The sequence below is a fragment of the Telopea speciosissima genome, chromosome 11 (assembly GCF_018873765.1).
Source record: "Telopea speciosissima isolate NSW1024214 ecotype Mountain lineage chromosome 11, Tspe_v1, whole genome shotgun sequence".
NCBI classification, from domain to species: Eukaryota; Viridiplantae; Streptophyta; class Magnoliopsida; order Proteales; family Proteaceae; genus Telopea; species Telopea speciosissima.
The window spans coordinates 27,348,244-27,369,094 of record NC_057926.1 but is presented as its reverse complement, the minus strand read 5'-3'; positions in this window follow the sequence as shown (position 1 = coordinate 27,369,094).

Genomic DNA, 20,851 nt, shown 5'->3' with positions numbered 1-20,851 from the left:
TCTGGAAACAAGAGTGGTGCAACTTTTAACAAGAATGGGTGAGATGACATTCATACTCGGTTAGAAGCCTCGCTTGGTAGGGATATTCGAGAGGAAACAAATAAGGAACAAGTTCAACAAGATGAGGAAAGAGTATGGAAGTTTCAAATCATTGCTTCAAATGACTGGATTAGGATGGAACTCAATCACCAACACGGTTACTATTGATGATGACAGTGTTTGGGATAGAGTTATAGTGGTAAATACTATACTTATATTTGCCCTTATTTTTATATAAACTATTATAGTTGCTCTTATGTTTGTAATTATGTAATAATGTCTAATATTTTATTTTATATTGTACATAGGTCAATCCAGGATGACAAAAGTTTAGGCAATAAGGCTTGTCACATTGGCATGAACTCCAAATTATATTTGGAGATTCTTATACCCGTGGAGATGGTAGAGTAGATAACACGCAAGAATGGGTGAATGATCAGATTAAAGATCTAGAGGTTGATGAGGAAATATCTACATCACTCCAGACACTCTAACAGGTCTAGATAATGAGGTTGAGGAAGGGATACATACTTCAACGCATAACCCAGATAGAACTCCAACAGTTAAACAGAAGCGGAGTGTTATCAATAATCTCTCAACAGCTTTGGGATATGTTCGGAAGTTGTGTCAAATGAAGATAGAGAAGGAAGCTGCAAGTACTAAAGCTACTTCTGCACTTTTAGGATTTGGTACAATAGCTTCCATGGACACTAGTATCTTGGCATGTACACATGTCCTTGACAATATACCTGATATTAGTAAGGAGATGTATCTGAAGGTCTCAAAACAAATTAGGGAGTCAGCTCTTAGGAGGGAGTCATTCATTGGTTGTATGCTTGATAGGAGGATGTGGCTATTGGAGGAGTTAGACTAGTGTGGTGTTTTGGCTAAACTTGATGCTGTTATGTTTAATTTGTGTGGTTCGATATTTGAACTTATGTTTTATTTAAATTTGGTAGGGTATTCAATTTGAGAAGTATACGTTATAACTTTATGGGGTTGATTGTGTTGAACTATTTGTTGCTTCAATATAGATGTTTGTGATAACTCATTGTGTTCATGGTTTATTCTAAATTATATTTAAACTTTATATATTGATGTGGATTGTAGCAGTTATGGCAACAATATACCAGTTAAGTAATGATTCTTCAAGCGATGAGGATGATTTGATCATGATAGCCACAACTTTATGTGATGCACAATGTTTATACACTAGAGAACTTTGTAGGCATGTTAGACATCCAGGATTTATAAAGGTCCATGAGATTTTGGTTGGTTATGCAAATCGTTGCTATCAAGAGTTTTGCATGGAAAAACATGTCTTTCAAAATCTATGTACACTGATGGTACATAGAAATTGGTTGAAAGATACTCGATATTTAAGGGTGGATGAGCAAAGAGTCATGTTTATCATGATGATGGGAAAGGGTTATTCTAATCAAAAAATTCAAAAGGATTTTCAGCATTTCGGGAGACCAGTAGTCATACATTCAAGAGGGTGTTAGTAGCTATGGGGAAGTTTGCAAAAGAAATGATAAGACCACCAAATATTGCCAAAATTGAACTGGATTTGGAAGCAAAACCTAAATTCTATCCTTATTTTAAGGTAATATGCAAACAATACAAAATTTACAATTCAAATATTTTAATTTCATTCAGCCTATGTATGACATGCTTTTATTATTATTTTTTATTTTTTTTTTAGAATTGTATTGGAGCAATCAATGGTAATCATATTAGTGTCATAGTCCCAAAGGCAGACGCTACTCGTTATAGAAATCGTAAGGGCATTACCATACAAAACATGATGTGTATATGTGATTTTGATATGAGATTCATATATGTTTATGCGGTTTGGGAGGACAGTGCTAATGATTTTCATATATTTGAACATGCAATGAGACATCCCGAATAAGAGTTCCCACACCCACCTGAAGGTAAAACCCATTCAAACCTATTGATAAATTAAATCAGTCGCTATGAAGTATTTCAATTGCTAACTTGGGTTTTTCCTTTTAATGGTTTGTCTGTGTAGGAAAATATTATGTTGTAGACTATGGGTATGCAAATCAAGTTGGATACCTAACCCCATTTCTAGGTGAGAGGTACCATATTTCCGACTATCAGGGAGCTGGTAAAAACCCAAAGACTGCTAAAGAGTTGTTCAATTACAGACATTCCTCACTTAGGAATGTAATTGAGCGTACATTTGGGGTTCTGAAAAATAGATTTCAAATATTAAGAAAGATGCCTCCTTATAAGATCAAATGGTAGACATACATTGTGATTGCATGTTGTGGATTGCATAATTATATTCGTGATGAACAAAAGATGGACAAAATATTTACTGACTTAAGTGAGGATGACAAAGTAGTCGTAGATCCATTAAATCCTCTACCCGAGCCGCTTGAAGGATCTATGTCTACTCTCAACCAAAGAGACAGTGCAAGAATGATGAATAACTTGTGAACAGAAATTACAAATCTTTTTGCCAAAAGGTGTAGGATGGCAGGAATTTGACTTATATGAGTTTATTTGTTAGTTTATGACCAAAGTATGGATAGTTTATGTCACTTATGTTGCATTTGTTATGACACACTTCTAGAGGTTGATGGGTTTTAAGCAGAATTTTTATGGGGTTCAGCTATTTTGTTATGATGTTCATTCTAACTCTGTCCTACAAATTGATATGTTCCATCAACACATTACAATTTAAGATCATTCATATTTAATGTGCAGATGTCTACTAATATGAATTTACATTCCGTTGCAAAATGAGAGAAATGTGAAAGAGAATGCATGATATGGACATCTAATTTTGAAAACAATAGAGAAAGGGGTTATTTCAAATGTCCTATGGGATGTCCATTTTTTTTTTGGGTGAATCAATTGAAATTGTGTGCATGTGCAAAAGGACAATGTAAAGTTAGAATAACGAAAACAGAAAGAAACTGTGGGCGCTCATTTTGGTGCTGTCCAAAATCAACTGTAGTACGATCACCATGCAATTATTTTATTTCATTTATTTTACATATTTTACCATTGATTTATATATTACATATGATAGCCGTAACATACATGAATATACAGAATGGTAATCGAGGCTATGGATATTTCCAATGGATAGAAGAGGCACGACCTCATCTTCTAGCCAACAGACTAATGTCTCAAGGGATTGTCCCTCATGCTCAACATCTATATCGGCTACGCCTTCATCGGAATTTCTGAAAGGTTATTGCACGAATGCAATTACATCCTTAGAAAATCATGGCAAGATGTTCAAAGACATCCTTGAAGGTCTTATTACCAAGCTAGATGTGAAGAAAGAAGAAGATTAGTACATGTTTTAGATTGGAAAAATTGTAATTTCAAATTTAATTAGGCACCATATTTTAATTTAGGTTAAAGTTGGTCATTTATTAGGTACTTTTAATTTAGATTAAGTTTTTTGTATAAGAGATTTTATATTTTAGTTTGTTATATAAGAGAGAAATTAATTTCCTTATATGGATGGCATAATTGTAATTAACATCAAATATAGAAGAACAGCCAAGAACGGCGTTCATCCAAACACCATATTCATTCTAAACGGTGTTCTTGAGACGGTTGCCAAATAGTTATTTTCGGTCTCAGAACGCCGTTCCATACCAGAAACGCCAAAGAACGTTTCTAGTTAAGAATGGCCGTTCTTTGTTCAAACATTTACCAAACGCAACCTTGGTCTAATAAGCAAAAGCCCCCAAAATTAATTAAAGTCTAGACCAGGCTTTTGCATCTCATCAATGGCACTTCACCTTTCCAAAAGCTTTTCTCCACAAGTTACCATCTCTAGGGTCTGACCACTATCTCATCTTTCTAATTACTGACCCTTCTAGGAGATCTTTTAAAAAGTTGTTTCATTTTCAATTTGCCTGGCCCCACCACCCTGATTTTTACTCTTTCTGATCTTCAAATTGGTCAGGTCTCAAATCTACAAATTTTCATACAAAGCTAACTAATTCTGGTAGAATTCATTCCCAGTAGAACAGATCGGTCTTTGGTCATGTAGAAACCCTTAGGGAGAATTATTTCACTCTTTTCAGTAAGCTAGAGGACTCCCACTCTTCTTCTGATAACTCCTCAGATCTCTCTCTTACTGCTTCTAGACTTAAATGGATTTTCAATGTAGAAGAAGCTTCCTGGCTTCAGAAATCTAGAAAATCATACATCAGGGATGGGGGCAAAAATACCAGATATTACCATTCTGTTGCTAGATCAAATTTAAGGAATATATATATATATATATCTTTCATCTTTGATCACATAGGGAATAAAATTTCGGACCCTCCTAGAATTGCAAAGATTTTCTCCAACCATATGTCTCAAATCTTCAAAACCTCCCATCCCCTAGACTCAAGTTTTATAGAATGCCTTTTTAGCAACTGTGTGGATCCTAATACAGCTTCTTACCTTTCTTCCTTACCTTCGGAGGTGGAAATTAAGTGTGCAACTTTTTTCATTGGAGCTTTCAAGGCTCTTGCTTCTGATGGCTTTTAGGCTTGCCCTATCACAAATATTGGGATGTGATATCGACTGATACAGTGAGTATGATTACACAAATTTTCTTATCTTTTGAGCTCCCTCAAGGTTGTAATCACACTCTTCTTTGCGTGATCCCGAAAAAAGAGAATGCCACATCGGCTTCTGATTTTAGACCAATAAGCTTATGCAATGTTTCTTACAAAATTATAGCAAAGTTTTTGGCAAACAAGCCCAAGAACATTCTACCCTCTATAATTTCCCCCTTCCAGACTGCCTTTATATGTAGTAGACAAATTCTAGACAATGTGATCATTGCCTAAGAGATATTTCATTATCTCAATAGGAAAAAAAAGCAAAACAGGGTATGTGGCTATTAAGATTGATATGGCTAAGGCTTATGACTGAGTTGAGTGGTCTTTGATCTATAACCTGTTTAAACATCTGGGAATCTCTCCCAATTGGATATCTCTTATCCATTCTCTCATTACCACTTCTTTTTTTCTTTCAAAATAGAAGGCAGCCCATTTGGTTATCTAATCCCAGAAAGAGGCCTCTGCCAAGGTTGCCCTTTAAGCCATTATCTCTTTCTGCTTACCATGAAAGTCTTATCTAGACTTATAGCCGCTTATAGAGACTTGGGATCTTTCAAAGGAATTAAAGTAGCTAGAGGAGCCCCTGAGATAACACATCTCCTATTTGCAAATGACACCTTTGTCTTTTGTAGGGCGACTGATGATGACATTTTGACTATTGAGTCCATTTTCGCCTTGTTTTTAGGCATCATTGGTTAAGAAATCAACTTTTCAAAAAGTGAGATTTATTTTAGTAAGAATGTCCCCAACCCCCAAAGAATGAAATGTTGTTCAATTCTAAACATCTCGGAAATGTCTTTGAAATCAACCTATCTTAGTACATGATTATGTCATTCTCGATCTAAGGTCAAGGACTTGGAGATCATTACCAATAAGGTACAATTTAAACTCTCAACTTGGAAATCTGGTTTTCTTTCTTATGTTGGTAGAAAGATTTTGGTACAATTTGAGCTTGCTTCAATTCCATCTTATATGATGTCCTATGTTTTATTTCCAAAGAACATTTGTAAGACTCTTGATTCAATATGTCTTCATTTTTGGAATGGTACTTCAAGATCCAATAGAAAGTTACATCTTATTGGATGGGATAAAGTTTGTTCTCCAATCCCTCTGGGGGATTAGGTCTGAGAAAATCTTTGGTTCATAATAATGGCGGTTATTAAATGAGAATTTCTCTACATGGGTATCAATTCTTAAAGCGAGATATTTCCCCAGAACTTCTATCTTTGATCCAAAAACCCTTAAAAAAAAAAAGGAGGTCTTGGCCTTGGAACAGTTTATGTTCTATGATTCCTACCCTAAAATCCATTGTGTGCAGAAAAATTGGAAATGGTCTTAACACTAATTGCTGGTATGATCCCTGGATACCTACTATATCAAGGAAGTGTTTACCATTTCCTTTGCCTCATGCTCCTTCCTCTCCATTTGCTGGGAATCTTATCTCATCATCTAATTGGAATTTAGATTTACTCTCATTATCTTTTCCCACTGTGTTTATTAAAGAATTTCTAAAGATTCCTATTTCAGATTTGGATGATCAATGGAGATGTTCTCTTTCTAATTCTGGAAGATTTTCAACACAAAAGGCTGCAAAGTTCCTTTCAAATAAACATTACAGCCCCATCCTTACAAAATGGTGGCATTTTTTTTAGAAACTCAAATTACATTCGAAATTTAAAATTTTCTTTTAGCGTGTGTATTGGAATTGTGTGTCCATCAAACCCGAATTATTAAATTATTGAATTTAATTTTTATATTTTATTATTTCATTTGGGCTTGTAAGAATGTTCCATAGGTCTTTTCCTAAAACTTGTATGAACTGGGAACAGGACTGGACATCCTGTTTATATGGTTTTCATATCACATGTTACGAGAAATGGAGATTTTGGTGTATGGATGTGGGTATACATCAAGAACGTGTATAGATGAGAATCTGTTACGTATATCTTATGTATTGCTACTGATTGTGTGTGTGATATATTTACCCACCACTTGATGGCCCTTTGACCTGAGAGATTCCATTTGTTGCAGTGTGGCATTATGGATTTTGGTAAGCCAATGATCGATGTCCAATCAGACTATAAATCGGTACACTAGATTCGTGTTCCCGCATTGTAAACAAAGAGGATTCTCAACATGAAATCCATTGTCCGTATGTGGGGAATATCCAAGAAAGAGAAAGTAATTGGTCGAAACTAAATCTAGATCCAGTGTTTATTCGAAATGTTTTATTAATTTATTTTCAATAAAAAATTACTATATAAATTATATTGAGAATTGATTTCAAAGTTTTTCGGTCGTCCGATCGCAATCACATATTCTCTCGATCAACGTACATAATGAATTGGGGATTAGTAGCATTAAAGTACATACCCTATAATTCATTATGGGATATTAAAAAAGTGGAAGGGCTGATGTGCAATAAAAGAGTTTATTGGACACATGGCATTGTATGGGAGAACAAAATATTTATGGCTAAATATCTTTTTATATTATGGCATGAGATATTATGAGAATCTCATAATATCTCATGAATCATAATTTAGAAAGATTGTATCCCCTTTGAGATTCTATGTCTTCGCTTTAGTAGCAAATTGGAGTTGCAAAAATTAGAAGATACATAAAACACCAAAATGGAAGATTGAGCCAAGGCCAAGATGGACGAAGATTACTTGAGACCCAAGGATCTCCAAAACTATAAAAGATGGAGAGGTAGGAGCCTCTCTAAGATTTTGGCAGTGCTCTCTCCCCTCCTACGATTTCTGTCTCTCCTCTCTCTTGTAGTGGTGTGTGAGACTTGAGTTACAGAACTCAAGAGACCTTGGTGATTTTTGTGTTTCTTCTAAAAGATTGCAAGAATTAATCAAGCTTCAAAATATTGAACGATTTTTCAATCTTCAAGTTTGCACAAGTTGGAAGACCTATTATCTGTAGGAGGAGTTTCACTTGCCACTCTAAGGTAACCATGAATGTTATTTTGAAATTGTTTCTACCCTACTCTTGATCATGAACTATAAGTATTGACCCTATCTAAATTCTGGTGCGCATCGGGTTTATTTTCAATAATTGATATCAGAGCGTTGTTTGTACGTTCATGATTGGAGTATGATTTTGATAGAATAGGGTTCTCCATGATCTTAGAATAAAGTTGTTATTTTTTCAATAAGAGGATGCATGTTTTGATTTGATTATATTATTGAAGAAAAATAAATAGTTATTTTTATTGGACTTTTTAGTTCAATTTTTTTAATGCACTCACACTTAATGGTTAAGTAGGTGATTTGCATTCATTGAATTTTTTCACATATTGATGTAGGGTCACATGTATCATTACCTTATTAAACTAGATCATGGAGAATTTTTATTTTATCTTGGTGGTTATGGGAATAGATAATATTTGTAAATCTATGTGGATGGTGGTATTTAATTATTTATGTGAAATGTGGAATGTGATGTGTGTTGTGCTCTCTTCCCCCTCTATCTCTCTCCCCTTATTCTTTTTGATAAAATTATGTACTCCACCCCTTGGGCAATCCAATGGTGGGTTATATTTACTAAGGGGGTATCTTCCTCAAGGAAAGTGTATAGAGAACTAAGTTGTAATTTTATTTATTTTATGTAAGTTCAACCGATGGAGTTTTGAAGATCTTAAAGAAAGATAGAGGCCAACATACGATGACGAAGAAGATAGAAAGAAGCATAGAGATGCAAAGAACAAGCATGGAGATGCCAAAGGATGGAGCAAGCATTTTTTTTTTTTTTTGTGCATCACTTGATGCATTGGATGCATAATTCTTTTCACATTAAATTAATTAAATAATTATTGATTTAATGGGAGTAATAATACATTATTATTCTCAATAAACCTACTATCCCATAACCATAATTTATATGTGTTACTTTGTGCGTTGTATTTTCTATATATGGCGATATGTTTTGTGCGTGATCGTTTATCATTCAACTTTGAAAGCATATGTGATATGGATAGATCTTAACTGTTAGATCTTTATTCATGACCCCCTTTTGATGATAGATGTAGAGGTAGGTAATGAGGTCCCCACAATAGAGTCGATAGGACGTTATGAGGATCTCACTATCATACAGTCTACACCTTCTTCCATTGAATAGGAAATGGACATGGATAGTAGGAGGGCACTACGTTAATGGGTCATCTCTCATGATGCCATGATTCATTTTGAATCATGAGGAATACACATGACTTGAGTGTGTATCAGCCGATAGGATATGGACATGACACTCAAGTGACCAATTACATTAGAAGCCTAGGAGGCGGACAGAATAGTCCACCCAATCACCGTATGTGGGCTGATTCCCGATAGGGTAGGTTTTACATACAAGGATTGATGAGTTCCAATACATTTTTTTCATTATGGAGGGATATGAAAAAAATGAAGGACCATTGTTTAAGTTAGCCCAAAACTTCAATGGTCACGATATTCATTATGCTATTACTTGTACATGTGTAGATTATTTTAATTTGACTGCCCCAATCAACAACACCCTTATGTCACTTATCACCCAATCAAAATTAACCGCACCAAATTATGAGGATTGGCATCGTAGCATTATGCTCTTTCTTAAGGCTGAGGGACTTGACTCTGTCCTAACAGAAGAGTCTCCCACCATACCATCTGCTGATATGGATGGAACTGAGGGTAATACTGAATTTACAGCGGAACACCTAAAGGAAAGGGTGGGCATCTTCAAATCCTACCATCAAAGGGATTCTATACATTTTGAATTCCATATCTGTCAAGGGAATTTCTTCTGCGGGTGATATGATGGCTAAAATCAATAAATTGTATAGCCAACAAGACATCCACATAGAGTACGAGCTGGTGGATAAGATCCACAGTCTCAAGATAGAACCTAGAACTCCGATCTTGGACCACGTGATGAAAATTCAAAACTTGTTCAAATAATTAGAGGGTTTAGGTTTTGAAAAGTTCTCCTTGAAGTATAAGAAGAACATCATTTTTAAATCTCTCTCCGGCTCATTCAGCTCCTTTATTTTCAACTTGAATATGAACCAGTTAGATGTTCAGTTGACCGAGCTGGGTAACATGTTAATGGAGCTGAGAGAGCGATTAAAAAGGAAAAGGCAGAAATGCACCTCACCGAAGTGAAAGAAAGTTCTTCCAAGAACAAAGGAAAAAAAAAAGAAGGGTAAGACCCATAAAGGAAAAAGCGGGAAAATTCAGAAGAAGAAATCTCCTATGGAAGAAAAGTGTTTCTTTTGTGGGAAAGAGGGGCATTGAAAACGTAACTGTCTTGCATACTTGGCTTCCTTGAGGATACTTCTTCAGAAGGTAATTTAAATGTTTTTGTGCTTTTCGAAACTAATATGTCTATTGGATCATCTAATTCATGGCTTGTGGATACCGGATCTACGGTCTATGTCTATAATATGTTGCAGGGGTTCAAGGAGACAAAAAGACTGGATAAGAATGAAGTGTATCTCAAGATGGGCACTGAAGCAGAGGCCAAGGCGTTGACACTTGGAACCTATAGTATAGAATTTGATTCTGCATCTTTAGTTTTAAAGAATTGCTATTATGGTCCTTCTTTTAAAAGAAATATAATTTTCGTTTCAAAGACAGTTATGTATTTACTTTTGGTACTAGACTTTTAATTCGTTATAATAATATTTTTGTTGCTTCTGGATTTTTATAAAATGGTTTGTATTTTCTAGAATAATCCTTGATAACGAATGAGGTTTCAAACATCGATTTTAAACGAAAGAGAGCTTCAGTGAGTCCTACTTACCTATAGCATCTCAGATTAGGTCACATCAATGTAGACAGAATTAATAGGCTGGTGAAGGACGAGCCATTAGAAAGCCTAAAGGTCGAACCATTCCCAACCTATGAATCATGCCTACAAGGAAAGATGACCAAGAAGCCCTTTTCCAATAAAGGCAGGAGAGCCGACGGTTTATTGGAATTAATTCACACTGACATGTGTGGGTCCATTAACATCCAAGCTAGGTATGGTTATGAGTACTTTGTGACATTCACCGATGACTATTCTAGATATGGTAGTATCTACTTAATGCGTAAGAAGTCAGAGACTTCAAAGAGTTTCAAGCTGAGGTTGAAAAACAATTAGATAAATGCATAAAGTCCATTCGGTCAAATCGAGGAGGGGAATATTTATCAGAAGAATTCAAAGCAGATCTCACGACCAAGGGGATTGTGTCACAACTATCAAATCCTCAACAAAATATTGTATCTGAGAGACACAATCGGACTTTGTTGGACATGGTTTGAACCATGCTCACCTTTAGTGAGTTACCCTTATCCTTCTAAGGGTATGCCCTAGAGACTGCGATCTATATATTGAATAGGGTTCCTACTAAAACTGTACCCAAAACCCCATTTGAATTGTGGTATGGGCGCAAGCCTAGCGTAAAACACTTCAGGGTTTGGGGTTGTCCTGCTTATGTACGCAAGCAACAAATAGATAGTAAGTTGGAGCCACGTTCTTTTAGATGCTTATTCTTGGGATACCCAAAAGGCACAATAGGTTACAACTTATATGATTCCGCAAATCAGAAAATCAATGTTAGTAAGTATGTTACTTTCATTGAAGAAGATTTGATTGCTAAGAGGAGCGACCCTGTTGTCATAGAAAAAATGTCTTCTATACCTAAAATGCCTAATCCATCAATTGAACCAGCTATCAACCCCATCGAACCTGATATAATTCAGGAGCCACGACGTAGTAGGTAGACCATAAGACCACCCATACGTCATACACTTCTTACTGAAGAAGCTAAGACCGTAGAAGAATTTTACATGGTTACCACTGAATCGGATAACGATCCGTATACATATAAACAAGCTCTTCAAGATGTAGATGCACCCAAATGGGAGGAAGCCATGTACTCTGAAATTGATTCAATGTATTCCAATAATGTCTGGACTCTGGAGGATCCACCAGAAGGCATAAAGCCCATTGGATGTAAGTGGATCTTCAAGAGGAAGAGAGGCGTAGATGGAAAGGTTGAGAAATTTAAGGCAAGACTAGTAGCAAAAGGTTATATTCAACAAAAAGGTATAGACTATGAGGAAACCTTTTTGCCAGTAGCTATGATGAAATCCATCAGGATTTTGTTGGCAATAGCCGCACACTATAATTATGAAATTTGGCAAATGGATGTGCAAACTGCATTTCTAAATGGATTTCTTGATGAAGAAATATACATGCAACAGCTAGAGGGATTCACTTCAAAAGGTGAAGAGAACAAAGTGTGCAAGTTGTTGAGATCCATTTATGGACTCAAGCAAGCTTCCAAGAGTTGGAACATCCATTTTGATCAAGCAGTCAAATTGTTTGGCTTTGAACAGAACATGGATGAACCCTGCGTTTACAAGAAGTTCAGTGGGAGTGCGGTTTGTTTTCTCGTATTGTACGTAGATGACATTTTACTAATAGGGAACGATGTTGGATTTCTTTCATTCGTAAAGGTGTGGTTGTCCACCACTTTTTCGATGAAGGACTTGGGTGAAGCTAGCTATATCCTTGGGATCAAGCTTATTAGAGATCACCAGAAAAGGATGCTAAGCTTGTCACAATCCACATACATAGAAAGATACTGGCTAGATTTAACATGGAAAATTCCAAGAAAGGAAATGTTCCTTTCCGTCATGGAATTTCACTTTCCAAATCTCAATGCCCCAAGACTCCAGAGGACATTGAAGAGATGAAGAGAGTTCCCTATGCCTCTGCAGTGGAAAGTCTGATGTACGCTATGTTGTACAAGGCCAGATATCTGCTATGTTGTAGGGATAGTGAGTCGATTTCAATCCAATCTAGGAAAAGAGCATTGGACTGCGATTAAGAATATTCTCGAGTATTTGAGAAAGACCGAAGATTATTTTCTAGTGTATGGACGTGATGAGCTGTCAGTAGTTGGATATATGGATTCAAATTTCCAAACTGACAAGGATGATAGAAAGTCTACATCCGGTATGGTTTACCTTATGGGTGGTGGAGCGATTATGTGGAGAAGTGCCAAACAGAAATCTACAGCCGATTCTACTACCAAGGCAGAGTACCTGACAACTGGTGATGCAGCCAAGGAAGGTGTCTAGCTCAAGAAATTTCTTACCGACTTGGAGGTTGTTCCAAAGTTAGTCAAGAACCCCATACCTTTATTGTGTAATAACACGGGGGCGATTGCACAGTCCAAGAAGCCTAGGGCTCGTCAGAGGAACAAACATGTGCAGCGGAAGTATCACCTGATTAGAGAGATAATCCAGCAAATTGATGTAGCTGTTTCCAAAGTTGACACTGCTGACAATGTGTCAGATGCGATGACAAAAGGATTAGCTCCTATAGTGTTTGAAAAACATATTGAGAGCATGGGTGTAACTTTTGTTGGCAATTGGCTTTAATGTACAAGTGGGGGAATTGTGTGTCCATCAAACCCGAATTATTAAATTATTGAATTTAATTTTTACATTTTATTATTTCATTTGGGCTTATAAGAATGTTCCATAGGTTTTTACCTAAAACTTGTCTGAACTAGGAATGGGACTAGACATCCTGTTTATATGGTTTTCATATCGCATGTTACGAGAAATGGAGATTTCGGTGCATGGATGTGGGTACACGTCGAGAACATGTATAGATGAGAATCTGGTATGTATATCTTATGTATTGCTACTGGTTGTGTGTGTGATATACTTACCCGCCACTCGATGGCCCTTTGACCTGAAAGATTCCATTTGTTGCAGTGTGGCATTACGAATTTTGGTAAGCCAATGGTTGATGTCCAATCGGACTATAAATCGATACACTGGATTCGTGTTCCCGCATTGTAAACAAAGAGGATCCTCAACATGGAATCTACTGCCTGTACACGAGGAATATCTAAGAGAGAGAAAGTGATTGGTCGGAACTAAATCTGGATCCCGTGTTTATTCGAAATATTTTATTAATTTATTTTAGGAAATTTACGAAACAGCCCTCAAAAATGGGTCGAAACTCGGATCACCCCTTGAAATTTGAAAATACTCAGATCACCCCCTGGAATAAAGCCCAATACTCAGATTCAACCTTACCGTTAGTCAACTAATGAAGTCAGCTAGTTAAAATTTTTGAAAACCCTAAACTACCCTTAGAAGAGTATAATTTCTATTTTACCCTTAGATCTAAAAACCCAATATGTACCTTTTTTTTTTTCTTAATTAAAATAAGGAATCAGAGAGGGAATATCCCCTCTCCTTCTTCCCCAAATGACCTGCAACTTAATCTCTGCAACTTATAGGGTTTCAAAATTGCAGGTAGAAACCTATAAATCGCGGTTAATCGGAGTGGCCACTTGCTCTACAACTCCCGACGAAGGGATGAACTCATATGGCGACCAGTATGCCGGCGAAGGTTATCGAAAAAAAACCCTTGCGATTTAGCGGAATGGCCACCTACTCTCCATCTCCATCTCTCTCAGAGACCACAGCGGCGGTGGCGGTGGTTCAAGTCTTATTAATCGCAACACCTATGCTGCCTCTATTTGGTTTACAAATCCATCAACAAATAAAACCCTAAAATCAAAACATGGGTAAAAAAACAAAATCAGTTAAATAATGATGAATTGCTAATCTACAGTTCTAAATCCTGATACGTGGCCCTTCACTTGCTTTTGGAGGTCCAAAACAGAATTAATAAAACAAAATCAAACGATTTTTAACAATCCAAGCACATCCAGATCAAAGCTTTGACATAATAACCTGCGCACAAGCTTGGTGAAAGAAACCTTTGGTTTACAATCTGAAAAATTGGGGAAAGAAACATTTGGTTTACAAATCCATCTGAAAATTTTGGAAAAGAAACCTTCAGTTTACAAATCCATTTGAAAAATTAGGGAAAGAAACATCCGGTTTACAAATCCATCTAAAGATTTCAGAAATGAGAATCGAAGAATGGTCGTGACTTCGCCTGAGAAACCCACCTCCGGGAGTTACAAGAGAGAGATGGAGAGGGTAGAACATAACCATTGAAGATGTAGGTTGGTCAAAGATGGAGAAGGAGAAGATATGGCTCCGGTGCCGGTGCCGGAGAAGGTGAAACACTTTAGTCCTTCATCCCACTTGATTTTGGGGTTAAAATTGTCTTTTCAATGTACAAGGGTAAAATAGTCCTTTTACACCAGTAACTAACAGCAAACTAACACCGTTAGTGTAGAGGGAGTGATCTGAGTATTTTTAAATTTCAGGGGGTGATCCGAGTTTCGACCCATTTTCAAGGGGTGTTTCATAAATTTTCCATTTATTTTCAATATAAAATTACTATATAAATTATATTGAGAATTGATTTTGAAGTTTTTCGGTCGTCCGATCGCAATCACATATTCTCTCGATCAACGTACATGATGAATTGGGGATTAGTAGCATTAAAGTACATACCATATAATTCATTATGGGATATTAGGAAAGTGGAAGGGCTTATGTGCAATAAAAGAGTTTATTGGACATATGGCATTGTATGGGAGAACAAAATATTTATGGTTAAATATCTTTTTATATTATGACAAGAGATATTATGAGGATATCTCATGAACCATAATTTAGAAAGATTGTATCCCTTTTGAGATTCTATGTCTTCGTTTTAGTAGCAAATTGGAGTTGCAAAAATTAGAAGATTCATAAAACACCAAACTGGAAGATTGAGCCAAGGCCAAGATGGATGGAGATTACTTGAGACCCAAGGATCTCTAAAACTATAAAATAGGGAGAGGTAGGAGCCTCTCTAAGATTTTGGCAGTGCTCTCTCCCCTCCTATGATTTCTCTCTCTCCCCTCTCTTGTAGTGGTTTGAGACTTGAGTTAGAGAACTCAAGAGACCTTGGTGATTTTTGTGTTTCTTCTAAAAGATTGCAAGGATTGATCAAGCTTCAAAGTGTTGAACGATTTTTCAATCTCCAAGTTTGCACAAGTTGGAAGACCTATAATCTATAGGAGGAGTTTCACTTGCGACTCTAAGATAACCATGAATGTTATTTTGAAATTGTTTCTACCCTACTCTTGATCATGAACTACAAGTATTGACCCGATCCAAATTTTGTTGTTCATCGGGCTTATTCCCAACAGTGTCTTTAATGCAGGACTGCATGTCAAAGCAGAGCTCTCGAAATGGTTGGCGATCGATTCTGTTTGTGTTTTATATGGTTCATGTGATGAGTCCACATGGCATCTCTTTCTATCATGTGACTGGACTAAGCATGTATGGGCATATGGCTCTCTTGGATTGAGAACAAAGCTTTTCTCCAACCCTTCTCTAGCACGACTATGTGTCTCCCTTTACCTTTCTAGAGCATTGGATAAACAATCTTCTCACTAGTTTTTCACAGCTTTTTTTATCACTTGTTATTATATTTGGGTTGTTCAAAACAATGTGGTTCATGGATCATCTAGAGCTGATCCTCATTTATTCTGTGGTCTGTAATTGAATGGCTATGTGACTTGAACATTAATCCCCCACCCCTTATGCTTATTATCCCCCCTGTTAACTCAACAAATATTGTGGACTTCAATCTCTCTCAGCTTGTAGCTAATATTAATATTCATTGCCCTGTTTTAATTTGTGCAGGCATGTCTATCCCACAGCTAAAGCTTATTGGATTGGGCTTTTTGCTTTTTAAATAGATGGCCATCTTGTTCTAACAACTGTTGGTCATCACCCTACCACAGATCAGATAGAGGCAGAGCTTATCGGGATTGTGAAAGGATGAATGGCAGCAAAAAGATCAGGAACCATACCAAATGAAGTCTGGTGTACCACTAAAGACATTAGTCTCTTCCTAAATACTCCAAACAATGTCAATATTCCTTGGAAATGTTTATCCATTTTTTTAGAGCTAGCAGACTCAACATCTAACTTCTCCTTAGCTAAGTTTGAGAACTGTTATGATGATAATTTAGTTAGGTTATTAGGAAACCTTTCTTTTCAAACCATTGGAACAGTGGTGATCTTTCTCCTAGTGTGCATACCTATAGTTTTTAATAATAATAATATTGTAAACGTAAATGGGTTGTGCCCAATTTGTGCGCCCACAAGGGGCTGATCGCACGAGACCTGAGCTCTGGAGGGCCTTTTCTATTTGGTCAAGACTTCTAGTGGAAGTCAACCAAGTGAGAGGGGCGCCCAGGGTTTTGTCTATAAATTAGTATTAGGCTTAAACCTTATCACAATTAATTTCATATCTTTTAAAAAGCCGTCTCTCTCCCTCTCTTTCAAGTTCTGTGTTATCCTAAGGTTTCCATCGTTGCCTAGGGTTTTATGGAGTGGAGTTCTTCTTCATGGAGAAACCTTTTGGGATTGTTCATGTTCGTGATTTACTCATAACTGCAAGCCGCATTCGATCATCCGTTCCGCTGTGATTCCATTCGGTTCAAGTAATCCCTAAACCTATGTGATTAATGGAATGCTAATATGCTAACAGTGGTATCAGAGACTGTTAGGGCTTGTTGTTCACAGTTTTTTTCTTCTTCCCCTTCGCCTATCGATCGACCCTCCTTGGCAGTGACCTTGGCGCAAGGCGCGCCGCACCCGGCTGCAATTTTTTTATTAAAAAGAAAAGAGGAAAGTTGAGTGGGCAGCGGCCATACTGGCAGTGGCCAAGCACGGCCGCTGTAATCATTTCGGTTATTTTTTTTTGGCAGTAGGTGGGTGTTAAAAAAAAATGACGACGAAAGGGAGCAGTAGCCATGCTCGGCAGTGGCCAAGCACGGCTGCTGCAATGGGAATGAAGGTGAAGAGGAAGAGAAAAAAGAAGATTAAATTTTATTTTTTTATGGATGTTTTATCCGTGAGTGCTGTTTTTTTTATTGCTTTATGATTTGTTGGATTGAGCGATCTGTTATTAAAAAAAAAAAATGAACATCCACAAGGGGACATGGTGGATGGATGGACCCACGGATTTGTTTGTTACCATATGCTTGTGTCTTGCTGCACGCATATGGCTACAGCAGCCATGACAAGCTTTTAAAAAAAAAAGGAAAATATGGGGGCAGATTCGATTTTTGCTGTTTTGTTTTAGGGTTTTTTGGGAGGAAGGAGATGGGTGAAGTGGGAATCCCTTCACCCACCCCCTTACTTTTTTTTTCCCTAATTGGGCTTATACTTTTGGTTCTAACAATATGATATGATTGATTGATTGGTTATAGCTATGTCTTATATGCATGTGATTGGTTTTCTTGATTTTGGGATAAACCATGTATGTTATTGAAATGCATATCATATGTGGATTGTTCAATTAATATGAATGTCCATGGTTTGTTCTTGTGGCCTTTAACAAATTTTGGGGGTCTCCCCTGCAAGGTTTCTCATTTTTGGGGGGTATTTTATTTATTTCATGTGCAACCCCATTACTGAGAAATCGTTTTGTGAGATCCATGGGAGAAAAATGGGAGATAGTCCTATATTTTTTCCCATGCGTATTGGAGATCGCCCAAGGCCACTTTTTTAATAAAGAAACATATGATTCCCCCTATTGCGGTACGGACTGGTTTGACGCTGCCATTAGGGTATCGCTGTTAAACACCCCATCCCATGCAACCATGTGTTTTATTATTTATTTCTTCATGGGATGGATTTGTTACTTTGAGTGACGTGTTTATTTGGATAGATGTGCGTTAGATTTAGTACCTGGAAGTGATACAAAGTGCAGTGCTCGCCGGTAGTTTGTAGTAGGGATCTTGTATGTAAAGAGCCGATTGTAATTTTAATATTTTTTGAGAAGCCATGTAATGGGAGCTATTGCACTGCGTATCACAACCATGTACCGACTCGGCATATCACTTTGAGTACCAAATTTGGGTCTCTTGTGTGAGTCCCTTGCGCACCCGTGTGTATGGCGCATTAAACTATGGTTAGGAGATTCTTATTTTTTCTCCTACATTTGTTCGAAATCAGTTAAAGTTATACGTCCCCAGACCCACACATTATGAAATTTGATTACCAGCTTAGCGAAGTTTTCTGTCTCACCGTGTGGGGAAGGGTACCATTAATTTTAATTAGGGTTTCTTGAACAAATTTGTGTATGAATGTATACTAAATGTCCTCCCTTGCACATTATAGTGATGACTTCTAAGACTGTTGTTGCCGACCTTAACCAAGGCAACAAGTTGGATGGCACCAACTATGACATGTGGCACCGAAAGGCCAAGTTCTTGCTTAATGAGCAAGATTACCTAGAACACCTGACCACTGAGATGGCCCCACCCGAAGTGGGTACTATCGCCGGTCACTGTCAAGAAAAAGAGGCTTACGATAATTGGTTTAAGAGAGATCGTACTGTGCGCTTTCTTATGTTAAACACGATGCACGATGATCTTATAGGCCAGTATGAGAAGTGCGAGACTACCAAGTCCATGTGGGATCAGGTAAGGCTCAACTGTGACGGTACATCCACGACCAGACTTAGGTCCATGACCTTAAAGTTTGAGATGTACCATAAGGACCCCAAGCACACTATGGTTGAACATCTCAGGGTCATAAAAGACATGATCTAAAAATGAGATGATGTTGGGGTACACCTTATCGATGAGCAGCAAGTACAGGCTGTCATTAGGACGTTGCCTGATTCTTAGGGGCAGATGAAGATAGTTCTAACACATAACGACACTGTCAAGACATTTAATGAGATTGTCGTTCATGTGGAACTAGAGGTGGAGCCCCTAGAGGCGACCCAATCACATGTCCTTATCGCCCAAACGGGGCAGCGCAAGAATGGGTCTAAGTGCAAGAGACAAAGGACCACTGGGAATCAGGATCAAGCTCAGAAAGCTGCGCCAACTGGGCGTAAGACCACCAAGCGCCGACGTGGCAGGCGAGGTGGAAAGAAAGATATCACCAAGGTCAAGTGCTATAACTGCCAGAAGATGGGGCATTTCGCTTGTGACTGCACTGAAGTGAAACAAGTACCATTTTTGCCTCTCTCTCCTTATACTTTTGTATGTACACACGTTTTGGTTTCCCAAACCCAATCTGATTGAATTATGGATACAGGTGCAACAAGATACATAGCGCGAGATCAAGGAGGGTTCGTAGATTATAGAAAGATTCTGGATGGTGCCCAGAGTATCTACATGGGGAATGGCACATGTGAAGTAGTTCGAAGAGTTGGTACCTACCAGCTCACCTTGCGCACTGGGCGCATCTTGCTACTTCATGATGTGCTATACGCACCAAAAATCCAGCATAATCTACTTTCAGTTACTGCATTATTGACTTTAGGATATTCATTTATTTTTTATGGTGACTCTTTGAGATACGATTAGATGGTAGTAGTTTTGGACATTGTAGGCTTGAGAATGGTTTTATTAAATTAGATTTGATAATTCCTATTATTTCCTCTTCATCCTTTGTAGTTGATTCTAATACTAGTCCAGATTCAATTACTTGGCATGCTAGACTAGGACACATAGGTCAAGATAGGATGGGACGGTTAGCTGGAGAAGACCTTCTTGGCTCACTCGCTAAAGTCAACTAACCTACATGTGAGGCCTGTTTAGCTGGTAAAACCCATCAGAGGCCTTTTGGAAAGGCTAAATGGGTAACCCAAACCCTAGAGCATGTCCATTAGGACATCTGCGGACCAATGAACATGAAGGCACGTCATGGTGCTTCCTATTTTCTCACATTTATCGATGATTATTCGCGATATGGTTATGTGTATCTGATCGCTCACCGCTACGAAGTGCTAAATTGCTTCAAACGCTTTGTAGCAGAGGTTGAGAATCAACAAGGTAAGAGGTTAAAAACTCTGCGCACTGACCGAGGACGCGAGTATTTGTCCGATCAATTTAAAGAGATGTGTAAGGAAAAAGGAATCACTAGGCAGCTAACTATTCCCCACACCACAACAAAATGGTGTAGCAGAGCAGAGGAATAGGACGCTTTTAGATATGGTTAGATCGATGATGGCGCAGGCCAATCTCTCAATATCTTTCTGGGGGGATGTTATGTTGACCATCGCCTACGTCCTTAATCGCGTGCCATCACGGTCAATTCCCTCCACTCCCTATGAATTATGGAAATGCGCAAAGCCCACTTTGGGGCATATACGACCATTGGGATGTGTAGGATATGTTCATAGTATCTCCCATAAGTTTGGAAAACTTGACCCTAGAGCTAAAAAGAGTATCTTTATAAGATATTCCAATACCTCGAAAG